Consider the following 12,794-nt stretch of genomic DNA (forward strand, 5'->3'; position numbering starts at 1 on the left):
ACATCGACCCCCCCCCCCCCTCCCGCTACACACACACACACACATCCACTTATCCATGTGCCCTGGCCTGTTTCCTATCGCCCTTTGACCCCATGCCCCCTGCTCTCTATCTCAGTTCAAAAGGAACTGAGGACATGCCTGTCGTTCTAACCTCATCCAGCCTCTGAGGCCTCTCTGGGGCAAGAACCACCGTCATGTGACCCCAACGCTCCACGAATGCGGATCGCGTTCATTTCCCCATGTGACGTTCACCTTCATTTAACGACTAAGTGAAAACTGGGTGATCGTTGATACTTAAACGAAATGGTAAACATGGTCATCATGAGAGAAGTAGTGAACGAGAACTATTTATTGAAATCCAGTAATGTCCTATCATAGTGAGACTGAAGTATGGAGGAGCACCAGGAGAAGAGAGACGGTAGTCAGTAGAGCGGAGGGGGAATCACGCTCTCGTCATGAGGTAGCCCTCGTCTGAGACTTAAGCTTAAATGTCGACCACAAATATTTCCTCTTGGTCTCATGGTTGAGACGTTGGTTTAGCGTGTGACAGGACCCTGCTTCAACCCCAATACTTACATCAGGGTCCGTATTCATAAATGCGTCTAAGGGTAGCAGTGCTGATCTGGGACCAGTTTTGCCTTTTAAATCATAATAAAGCCCTCCTACTCTGAGACTATGAATAAGGCCCTGGACTAACCAGAGTAGTGACCCTTGCAGAGGTTCTGCGGTCATCCTTCATCCATGTCTCCATAGCCTGAGGCACATGTGTCAAACTCATTCCACAGAGGGCCGAGTGTCTGCAGGTTTTCGCTCCTCCTTTGTACTTGATTGATGAATTAAGGTCACTGATTTAGTAAGGAACTCCCCTCACCTGGTTGTCTAGGTCTTAACTGAAAGGAAAAAACAAAAACCTGCAGACACTAGGCCCTCTGTGGAATGAGTTTGACACCCCTGGCCTGAGGAGTCATAGTTACATCAGGGTCCGTATTCATGAGGCGTCTAAGAGCAGGAGTGCTGATCTAAGATCAGTTTTAAAAATAAATAAGATGGGGGGACCTGATCCCTGATCAGCACTCGTACTCTGAGACCCTTGTAGATTCTGCTATTGTCCTTCATTCATATCTCCATAGCCTAAGGAGTCAGTCCTGTCAAAGTGGGGGGTTCTTGGCTCATTAGCACAATGGCCTGATGAAGTGCAGGGCTACCAGAACACTGAACACTGATTCCCATGGCCAGGATGAACTACAGAGGGAAAGACCGCTGCTGTCTGTCAATGAGATAAACTCAATGTGTCACTGGACGTCAAATCCCCTCAAGCAGTGAACATATGGTGTTACCTGTTGAAACATGCTGTATAATTACATTGGGGTCAAGGGTGGGGACAATCAAGGGGATATTAAGTTCCAGTGTTGGGCTGGGGAGGGTATACTCTACAGTAGACAATTGTATACACACACGCACGCACGCACGCACACACACACGCAAGTGTGTCATCTCCAGTAGAGTTGGGTGATTTGGATAAAAATCGATATCTTGATAATTTGCCTGATTTGATGAAAAATAGAACGATAAGTTTATAACATTAATGTGCAGCATTTATTTAATAAAAAAACAATTATTAGAGTATAGGCTACTTATTGTAAATAATTTATATCAGCTAACATTTCTGCAATAAGTGACAATAAATTTACAGCTCTATCTCAAGGGCTCTGCTCAGAACAATTCATTTACATATTTTTTTATTTTTTTATTTGCAATAAGATTTGCAGGCGCAATTAGGGTTAAGTGCCTTGCTCAAGGGAACATTGAATCAGCGACCTTTAGGTGACTGGGCCGATGCCTTTAACCGCCAGGCTACCTGACTCCCCATTCCAGATAGAAGTCCAGATAGAATGTCCCATGTACCAAACTAATTATCATATACCACCCCATGTACCAAACTAATTATTATATACCACCCCATGTGCCAAACTAATTATTATATACCACCCCATGTGCCAAACTAATTATTACATAACACCCCATGTACCAAACTAATTATTATATACCACCCCAATGTACCAAACTAATTATTATATACCACCCCATGTGCCAAACTAATTATTATATACCACCCCATGTACCAAACTAATTATTATATACCACCCCAAGTGTCAAACTAATTATTATATACCACCCCAAGTGTCAAACTAATTATTATATACCAACCCAAGTGTCAAACTAATTATTATATACCAACCCATGTACCAAACTAATCATTATATACCACCCCAAGTGTCAAACTAATTATTATATACCAACCCATGTACCAAACAAATTATTATATACCACCCCAAGTGTCAAACTAATTATTAAATACCACCCCAAGTGTCAAACTAATTATTATATACCACCCCAAGTGTCAAACTAATTATTATATACCAACCCATGTACCAAACTAATTATTATATACCACCCCAAGTGTCAAACTAACTATTAAATACCACCCCATGTACCAAACTAATGATTATGTACCACCCCATGTACCAAATTAATTATTATATACCACCCCAAGTGTCAAACTAATGATTATATACCACCCCATGTACCAAACAAATTATTATATATCACCCCAAGTGCCCAATCAACTGTTATTATTATTATTATGACATAGATGGTATGACAGCTCCCTGTGAGGAGCGAAGAAGACCCTCTACAATGTGGTTACAAATATCCCCTACTCACAGTGGCTCTACCATGTGGTTACACATACCCCCTACTCACAGTGGCACTACCATGTGGTTACACATACCCCCTATTCACAGTGACTCTACCATGTGGTTACACATACCCCCTATTCACAGTGACTCTACCATGTGGTTACACATACCCCCTATTCACAGTGACACTACCATGTGGTTACACATACCCCCTATTCACAGTGACTCTACCATGTGGTTACACATACCCCCTATTCACAGTGACTCTACCATGTGGTTACACATACCCCCTACTCACAGTGACTCTACCATGTGGTTACACATACCCCCTACTCACAGTGGCTCTACCATGTGGTTACACCTACCCCCTATTCACAGTGGCTCTACCATGTGGTTACACATACCCCCTATTCACAGTGGCTCTACCATGTGGTTACACATACCCCCTATTCACAGTGACTCTACCATGTGGTTACACATACCCCCTACTCACAGTGGCTCTACCATGTGGTTACACCTACCCCCTATTCACAGTGACTCTACCATGTGGTTACACATACCCCCTACTCACAGTGACTCTACCATGTGGTTACACATACCCCCTACTCACAGTGACTCTACCATGTGGTTACACATACCCCCTATTCACAGTGACACTACCATGTGGTTACACATACCCCCTATTCACAGTGGCTCTACCATGTGGTTACACATACCCCCTATTCACAGTGGCTCTACCATGTGGTTACACATACCCCCTATTCACAGTGACTCTACCATGTGGTTACACATACCCCCTATTCACAGTGGCACTACCATGTGGTTACACATACCCCCTATTCACAGTGGCTCTACCATGTGGTTACACATACCCCCTATTCACAGTGGCACTACCATGTGGACCTGAGTCCTGCTGTACTGGCTCGGATGGACTATTTCCTTTGCAACACAGTTTCAGCAGCTATGGTGGATTCATAATCTGGAACAGTGCGGTACAACTGTGTTAGCTCAGCTCCATAGTGTGTGAAGCCCTATAGAACATGTTTGTACTCAACACACACATAGCTAGTGCACTCCTGTCCCCTGCCCACTAAACTATGGAGGAAGTTCCCATTCATCACCATGTTTTATTAGAAGAGAGAAAATAAATGTGGTGTATGAAAGCTGTGATTAACACTTGTGATCTACCTTCCTTTTCAACTATTTTCTTTCATCTGGCGGTCCTTTATGAGACCTGACAGTAAACATATTCTGAAATTGTCCCACAGGAACCACCTATCACTGGCGTGCTGAATTTCAGGGGTCAGGGGTCAGGGGTCAAGGGTCAGGGCAAAAGACATTGACCCGGGGTTGTGGAACTTATGGTTTCCAGTGAGAAAAGTGGTGCCCCTGCCATTTGTAATGAGCTTCACCTGAGCTTTACCTGTGAAGATTTAGAAGGTGACACTAGGCTGTAAATATGACTTAATACAGATGTTGTTTCAATTAGCGAAGTCATGCAGGTCTTTGAAACCAGATGGTGTTGGTGGTGCGTTGCAGTGGGAACACATGACACACACACACACACACACACACACACACACACACACACACACACACACACACACACACACACACACACACACACACACACATGGGCCTATTTTGCAAGCATCCATTTTTTTCCAAGAGGGTTTTTCTCTGCTGCTGTTCTGACATAGACTACGTCCCAAAAGGCACCCTGTACCCAATTTAGTGCACTACTTTTGACCAGGGTGGCAGAGCCCATCTGGCTCTGGTCAAAAGTAGTGCACTACATAGGGAATAGGGTGCCTTTTGGGAAGCATGGGAGCTATATTATTCAGGGGCTACATGCTAGATTAGCCCGCTAGCTGAGTTCTGATGGATCGACCATGTATATAACAACTCGTAACTAATGAATGAGAGACAGCATCTGACCTGAGTGCAGTCTAGAAATGTAGCCGATGAACTAAATGCCAGGAGTCGTCTCTCTACTCTCATACGCAGATAAAGACTAAATGAAACATAAAATTGTGTTTACAATTACACCAAATACAGTACCCTAACCTAATACCCTAACCTAGTACCATAACCTAGTACCCTAACCTAATCCCCTAACCTAGTACCCTAACCTAGCACCCTAACCTAGTACTATAACCTAGCACCATAACCTACTGTAGTACCCTAACCTAGTACCCTAACCTAATACCCTAACCTAATACCCTAACCTAGTACCATAAACTAGTATCCTAACCTAGTTCCCTAACCTAGTATCACAACCTAGTACCATAAACTAGTATCCTAACCTAGTTCCCTAACCTAGTATCATAACCTAGTACCATAACCTAGTACCATAACCTTTTGCGTGTAGGGGGCAGTATTTTAGTTTTTGGCTAAAAAATTTACCCATTTGAAACAGCCTATTTCTCAGCTCCAGAAACTAGAATATGCATATAATTGTCAGATTAGGATAGAAAACACTCTAAAGTTTCCAAAACTGTCAAAATATTGTCTGTGAGTATAACAGAACTGATATTGCAGGCGAAAGAAAACCTGAGGAAAATCCAATCAGGAAGTGCCTCTTATTTTGAAACCTCTCTGTTCCTATGCATGCCTATCCTCCATTTAAAGGGATATCAACCAGATTCCTTTTTCTATGGCTTCCCTAAGGTGTCAACAGTCTTTAGACGTAGTTTCTGGCTTTTATTTTGAAAAATGAGCGAGAAAGATCACATTGCGTAAATGGATAGGTGGGGGCTCTCAGAGTGAGTTTTGCGCAACAGAGTAAAGCGGCTATTGTTTCTCCCGGTGTTATTGAAAAATCTACACTCCCGGTTGATATATTATCGAATATATATTTTAAAAACAACATGAGGATTGATTATAAAAAACGTTTGACATGTTTCTGTGGACATTATGGATATTATTTGGAATATACGTCTATGTTGTCGTGACCACTCTTTCCTGTGGATTTTTGAACATAAGGTATTTTGGATATAAAAATCATCTTTATGGAACAAAAGGAACATTTGTTGTGTAACTGGGAGTCTTATGAGTGAAAACATGCAAAGATCATCAAAGGTATACGATTACTTTGATTGCTTTTCTGATTTTCGTGACCAAGCAACCTGATACTAAGTGTACTTAAAGTTTTGTCATGCGATCGATACATTTACACAAACGCTTGGATTGCTTTCGCTGTAAAGCATACCCTAACCTAGTACCCTAACCTGTACCATAACCTAGTACCCTAACCTAATACCCTAACCTAGTACCCTAACCTAATACCCAAACCTAGTACCATAACCTATTAACCTAACCTTGCACCCTAACCCAGTACCATAACATAGTACCCTAACCTAGCACCCTAACTTAGTACCCTAACCTATTACCATAACCTAGTACTCTAACCTAGTACCATAACCTATTACCATAACCTACTGTAGTACTCTATCCTAGTACCATAACCTACTGTAGTACCATAACCTAGTACTGTAAGCTAATACCCTAACCTAGTACCATAACCCAGTACCCTAACCTAGTATCCTATTCTAGTACCATAACCTAGCACCCTAACCTAGTAACCTAACCTACTGTAGTACCCTAACCTAGTACCCTAACCTAGTACCTTAACCTAGTCCCTAACCTAGTACCCTAACCTAGTACCACAACCTAGTAGCCTAACCTAGTACCATTACCCAGTACCATAACCTAGTACCCTAATCTGGTACTCTAACCTAGTACCCTAACCTAGTACCATAACCGAGTACCCTAACCGAGTACCCTAACCGAGTACCATAACTTAGTACCATGTCGATACCAACAAAAAAAGTGTATATACTTTTATATATAAAATAGATATTCTGATAAGCTAGTTCAACTACAGTATGGTTCAGAACTGCCTCACAATGTCTCTGTCTCTGTCTCTGTCTCTCTCTCTCTCTCTCTCTCTCTCTCTCTCAGACACAAATCTGGGATGACACAGCAGTTTTTCTCTCTCATACGCCAGGTTGGCTTAAACAGCACACACACATACACACACACTCACCTGCCAGTCTCCTGTCCCGTGCTGTCTTCCTGAGTAAGTCCAGAGCTCTAAAGGTAGAATACCTGATGTGGTCAGTGAACGACTTCTGCAGCAGCAGTAGCCTCAGAGAGCGATGCAGAGCCATCCTGGTACTAGATCCACCCAGACCTGGGTTAGATTAGACTAGGCTGGACCGGGATAGGTACTATATCCCTGTATAGTCCTGTCATAAAGATAGAGCAGGTCCCAATGGTCCCGTTTGACTCAGCTTGGTTCTGTCCTGGGCTACACTCTAATAGTCTGCTCTGATCTGGATTGGTTTAGTTTGGCCTCTTGTCTAGTCCTGGGTTTGGTCTCCCAATCCTGTACCCGATTCTGTCCGGTTCCGTTCTGCCTTTGTGTCCCCTGTGTCCTGACTGGTTCTAGCTTCCTGGAGATCTAGAGCCTCTTAGAACATTGTCTAGTGTTCTAGTGTTCTTGTTTCTATGTTCTGTTGTGTTGTGTTCTGTTCTGTCCTGCAGCCTCCTCTGTGCTGTACCAAGCATCAGTACACTGGTCCAGGGACACGGTGAGCAACTGCTGCATCATTCTCATATTCAATGGAGCCTGCAAGTGCACCAGTGTGTGTGTGTGTGTGTGTGTGTGTGTGTGTGTGTGTGTGTGTGTGTGTGTGTGTGTGTGTGTGTGTGCGGGCGGGCGTGTGTGTGTCGGAAAGAGAGAGTAAGTGCTCTCTGATAAAAGCCCAAGCTGAATATTTGAGTGGGTCAAACAGAGTAAGTCATGACATGCATCTCTCTCTCTCTCTCTCTCTCTCTCTCTCTCTCTCTCTCTCAATTAAGTCATATGCCAGTAAGGCTAAAACAGGGGAGAGGACTGGAGACATGGGGACAGAGTAAGGAGAGAGAGACAGAGAGAGAGAGAGAGATAGAGAGAGAGAGAGAGAGAGAGAGAGAGAGAGAGAGAGAGAGAGAGAGATGCATGTCATGACTTACTCTGTTTGACCCACTCAAATATTCAGCTTGGGCTTTTATCAGAGAGCACTTACTCTCTCTTTCTGACACACACGCACGCACACACACACGCTCTCGCACTCTCTGTTTCTTTCTCTCTCTGACTCCTTACTCTTCTGTGAGTAGAAACAGAGAGAGATCACCAGAGATAGATGTACTGTAGAACACAGCATGATCTGTTGCCAGGCAGTTTGCAGGGTGACTTCATCTGGCCTTGGTCTCAAAAGCAAAGAACCGAGGCAGCTCATCTCGCGGGAGGTGCAGCAGGAGATACATGAAAGAAGTGGAGGATTCAGAGAAAAAAGGACGAATAATCAGGACCAAAAGAAGGAGTGGAGGAGCAGCAGGAGAGCTTGAGCCGACATTAGGAGATGAAGTAAGAAGTACTAGTGGAGATGTCCAAGAAGAAACTATGCTTGTCTCCAGTCCTCTCTCCTTACTCTGTCCCCATGTCTCCAGTCCTCTCTCCTTACTCTGTCCCCATGTCTCCAGTCCTCTCTCCTTACTCTGTTCCCTTGTCTCCAGTCCTCTCTCCTTACTCTGTCCCCATGTCTCCAGTCCTCTCTCCTTACTCTGTCCCCATGTCTCCAGACCTCTCTCCTTACTCTGTCCCCATGTCTCCAGTCCTCTCCCCTTACTCTGTCTCCATGTCTCCAGTCCTCCTTACTCTGTCCCCATGTCTCCAGTCCTCTCCCCTTACTCTGTCCCCTTGTCTCCAGTCCTCTCTCCTTACTCTGTCCCCTTGTCTCCAGTCCTCCTTACTCTGTCCCCTTGTCTCCAGTCCTCTCCCCTTACTCTGTCCCCATGTCTCCAGTCCTCTCTCCTTACTCTGTCCCCATGTCTCCAGTCCTCTCTCCTTACTCTGTCCCCATGTCTCCAGTCCTCACTCATTACTCTGTCCCCATGTCTCCAGTCATCTCCCCTTACTCTGTGCCCATGTCTCCAGGCCTCTCCCCTTACTCTGTCCCCATGTCTCCAGTCCTCTCCCCTTACTCTGTTCCCATGTCTCCAGTCAGTCCTTACTCTGTCCCCATGTCTCCAGGCCTCTCCCCTTACTCTGTCTCCATGTCTCCAGTCCTCTCCCCTTACTCTGTCCCCTTGTCTCCAGTCCTCTCTCCTTACTCTGTCCCCTTGTCTCCAGTCCTCCTTACTCTGTCCCCTTGTCTCCAGTCCTCTCCCCTTACTCTGTCCCCTTGTCTCCAGTCCTCCTTACTCTGTCCCCTTGTCTCCAGTCCTCTCCCCTTACTCTGTCCCCATGTCTCCAGTCCTCTCTCCTTACTCTGTCCCAATGTCTCCAGTCCTCTTCCCTTACTCTGTCCCCATGTCTCCAGTCCTCTCTCCTTACTCTGTTCCCTTGTCTCCAGCCCTCTCTCCTTACTCTGTCCCCATGTCTCCAGTCCTCTTTCCTTACTCTGTTCCCATGTCTCCAGTCCTCTCTCCTTACTCTGTCCCCTTGTCTCCAGTCCTCTCTCCTTACTCTGTCCCCATGTCTCCAGTCCTCTTCCCTTACTCTGTCCCCATGTCTCCAGTCCTCTCTCCTTACTCTGTCCGCATGTCTCGAGTCCTCTCCCATTACTCTGTCCCCTTGTCTCCAGTCCTCTCCCCTTACTCTGTTCCCTTGTCTCCAGTCCTCTCTCCTTACTCTGTCCCCATGTCTCCAGGCCTCTCTCCTTACTCTGTCCCCATGTCTCCAGTCCTCTCACCTTACTCTGTCCCCATGTCTCCAGTCCTCCTTACTCTGTACCCATGTCTCAAGTCCTCTCTCCTTACTCTGTCCCCTTGTCTCCAGTCCTCTCTCCTTACTCTGTCCCCATGTCTCCAGTCCTCTCTCCTTACTCTGTCCCCATGTCTCCAGTCCTCTCTCCTTACTCTGTCCCCATGTCTCCAGTCCTCCTTACTCTGTACCCATGTCTCCAGTCCTCATGTCTCCAGTCCTCTCCCCTTACTCAGTCCCCATGTCTCCAGTCCTCTCTCCTTACTCTGTCCCCATGTCTCCAGGCCTCTCTCCTTACTCTGTCCCCCCATGTCCTCCCAATGTCTCCAGTCCTCTCCCATTACTCTGTCCCCTTGTCTCCAGTCCTCTCCCCTTACTCTGTTCCCTTGTCTCCAGTCCTCTCTCCTTACTCTGTCCCCATGTCTCCAGGCCTCTCTCCTTACTCTGTCCCCATGTCTCCAGTCCTCTCACCTTACTCTGTCCCCATGTCTCCAGTCCTCCTTACTCTGTACCCATGTCTCCAGTACTCTCTCCTTACTCTGTCCCCATGTCTCCAGTCCTCTCTCCTTACTCTGTCCCCTCGTCTCCAGTCCTCTCTCCTTACTCTGTCCCCTTGTCTCCAGTCCTCTCTCCTTACTCTGTTCCCTTGTCTCCAGTCCTCTCTCCTTACTCTGTCCCCTTGTCTCCAGTCCTCTCTCCTTACTCTGTTCCCTTGTCTCCAGTCCTCTCTCCTTACTCTGTTCCCTTGTCTCCAGTCCTCTCTCCTTACTCTGTTCCCTTGTCTCCAGTCCTCTCTCCTTACTCTGTTCCCTTGTCTCCAGTCCTCTCTCCTTACTCTGTCCCCATGTCTCCAGTCCTCTCCCCTTACTCTGTCCCCTTGTCTCCAGTCCTCTCTCCTTACTCTGTCCCCTTGTCTCCAGTCCTCCTTACTCTGTCCCCTTGTCTCCAGTCCTCTCCCCTTACTCTGTCCCCATGTCTCCAGTCCTCTCTCCTTACTCTGTCCCCATGTCTCCAGTCCTCTCTCCTTACTCTGTCCCCATGTCTCCAGTCCTCTCTCATTACTCTGTCCCCATGTCTCCAGTCATCTCCCCTTACTCTGTGCCCATGTCTCCAGGCCTCTCCCCTTACTCTGTCCCCATGTCTCCAGTCCTCTCCCCTTACTCTGTTCCCATGTCTCCAGTCAGTCCTTACTCTGTCCCCATGTCTCCAGGCCTCTCCCCTTACTCTGTCTCCATGTCTCCAGTCCTCTCCCCTTACTCTGTCCCCTTGTCTCCAGTCCTCTCTCCTTACTCTGTCCCCTTGTCTCCAGTCCTCCTTACTCTGTCCCCTTGTCTCCAGTCCTCTCCCCTTACTCTGTCCCCTTGTCTCCAGTCCTCCTTACTCTGTCCCCTTGTCTCCAGTCCTCTCCCCTTACTCTGTCCCCATGTCTCCAGTCCTCTCTCCTTACTCTGTCCCAATGTCTCCAGTCCTCTTCCCTTACTCTGTCCCCATGTCTCCAGTCCTCTCTCCTTACTCTGTTCCCTTGTCTCCAGCCCTCTCTCCTTACTCTGTCCCCATGTCTCCAGTCCTCTCTCCTTACTCTGTTCCCATGTCTCCAGTCCTCTCTCCTTACTCTGTCCCCTTGTCTCCAGTCCTCTCTCCTTACTCTGTCCCCATGTCTCCAGTCCTCTTCCCTTACTCTGTCCCCATGTCTCCAGTCCTCTCTCCTTACTCTGTCCGCATGTCTCGAGTCCTCTCCCATTACTCTGTCCCCTTGTCTCCAGTCCTCTCCCCTTACTCTGTTCCCTTGTCTCCAGTCCTCTCTCCTTACTCTGTCCCCATGTCTCCAGGCCTCTCTCCTTACTCTGTCCCCATGTCTCCAGTCCTCTCACCTTACTCTGTCCCCATGTCTCCAGTCCTCCTTACTCTGTACCCATGTCTCAAGTCCTCTCTCCTTACTCTGTCCCCTTGTCTCCAGTCCTCTCTCCTTACTCTGTCCCCATGTCTCCAGTCCTCTCTCCTTACTCTGTCCCCATTTATCCAGTCCTCTCTCCTTACTCTGTCCCCATGTCTCCAGTCCTCTCTCCTTACTCTGTCCCCATGTCTCCAGTCCTCTCTCCTTACTCTGTCCCCATGTCTCCAGTCCTCCTTACTCTGTACCCATGTCTCCAGTCCTCTCCCCTTACTCAGTCCCCATGTCTCCAGTCCTCTCTCCTTACTCTGTCCCCATGTCTCCAGGCCTCTCTCCTTACTCTGTCCCCCCATGTCCTCCCCATGTCTCCAGTCCTCTCCCATTACTCTGTCCCCTTGTCTCCAGTCCTCTCCCCTTACTCTGTTCCCTTGTCTCCAGTCCTCTCTCCTTACTCTGTCCCCATGTCTCCAGGCCTCTCTCCTTACTCTGTCCCCATGTCTCCAGTCCTCTCTCCTTACTCTGTCCCCATGTCTCCAGTCCTCCTTACTCTGTACCCATGTCTCCAGTACTCTCTCCTTACTCTGTCCCCATGTCTCCAGTCCTCTCTCCTTACTCTGTCCCCTCGTCTCCAGTCCTCTCTCCTTACTCTGTCCCCTTGTCTCCAGTCCTCTCTCCTTACTCTGTTCCCTTGTCTCCAGTCCTCTCTCCTTACTCTGTCCCCTTGTCTCCAGTCCTCTCTCCTTACTCTGTTCCCTTGTCTCCAGTCCTCTCTCCTTACTCTGTTCCCTTGTCTCCAGTCCTCTCTCCTTACTCTGTTCCCTTGTCTCCAGTCCTCTCTCCTTACTCTGTTCCCTTGTCTCCAGTCCTCTCTCCTTACTCTGTCCCCATGTCTCCAGTCCTCTCTCCTTACTCTGTCCCCATGTCTCCATTCCTCTCTCCTTACTCTGTTCCCTTGTCTCCAGTCCTCTCTCCTTACTCTGTCCCCATGTCTCCAGTCCTCTCTCCTTACTCTGTCCCCATGTCTCCAGTCCTCTCTCCTTACTCTGTTCTCTTGTCTCCAGTCCTCTCTCCTTACTCTGTCCCCTTGTCTCCAGTCCTCTCTCCTTACTCAGTCCCCATGTCTCCAGTCCTCTCTCCTTACTCTGTCTGTGTTTTTCTGGTAAAATCCCTCGTAAAGGCTGTGTGTTTGGTGCATGTCTGCTGTGTGAAGAAGATAGAGGACAGTGTCAATGAGGGATTACCTTCGGGACATTCCAAACCCCTGCACCCTTGAGACTCAAGGCAATCATGCTAAGCTATGGATGCTAAAGTAGATTATCACAGCCCTGCTGATAGCATTCAGCCCCATCTCTGCTCATTTACTTTTATGGCCTCCGAGGTAAGTTTGGGCTGATAAGTAACTGACTGGCATCCTATTGTTTTCCAATGTCCCCTAGTCAGTCAACATAGCCTG

Source organism: Oncorhynchus clarkii, unplaced genomic scaffold, assembly GCF_045791955.1.
Source record: "Oncorhynchus clarkii lewisi isolate Uvic-CL-2024 unplaced genomic scaffold, UVic_Ocla_1.0 unplaced_contig_2102_pilon_pilon, whole genome shotgun sequence".
NCBI classification, from domain to species: Eukaryota; Metazoa; Chordata; class Actinopteri; order Salmoniformes; family Salmonidae; genus Oncorhynchus; species Oncorhynchus clarkii.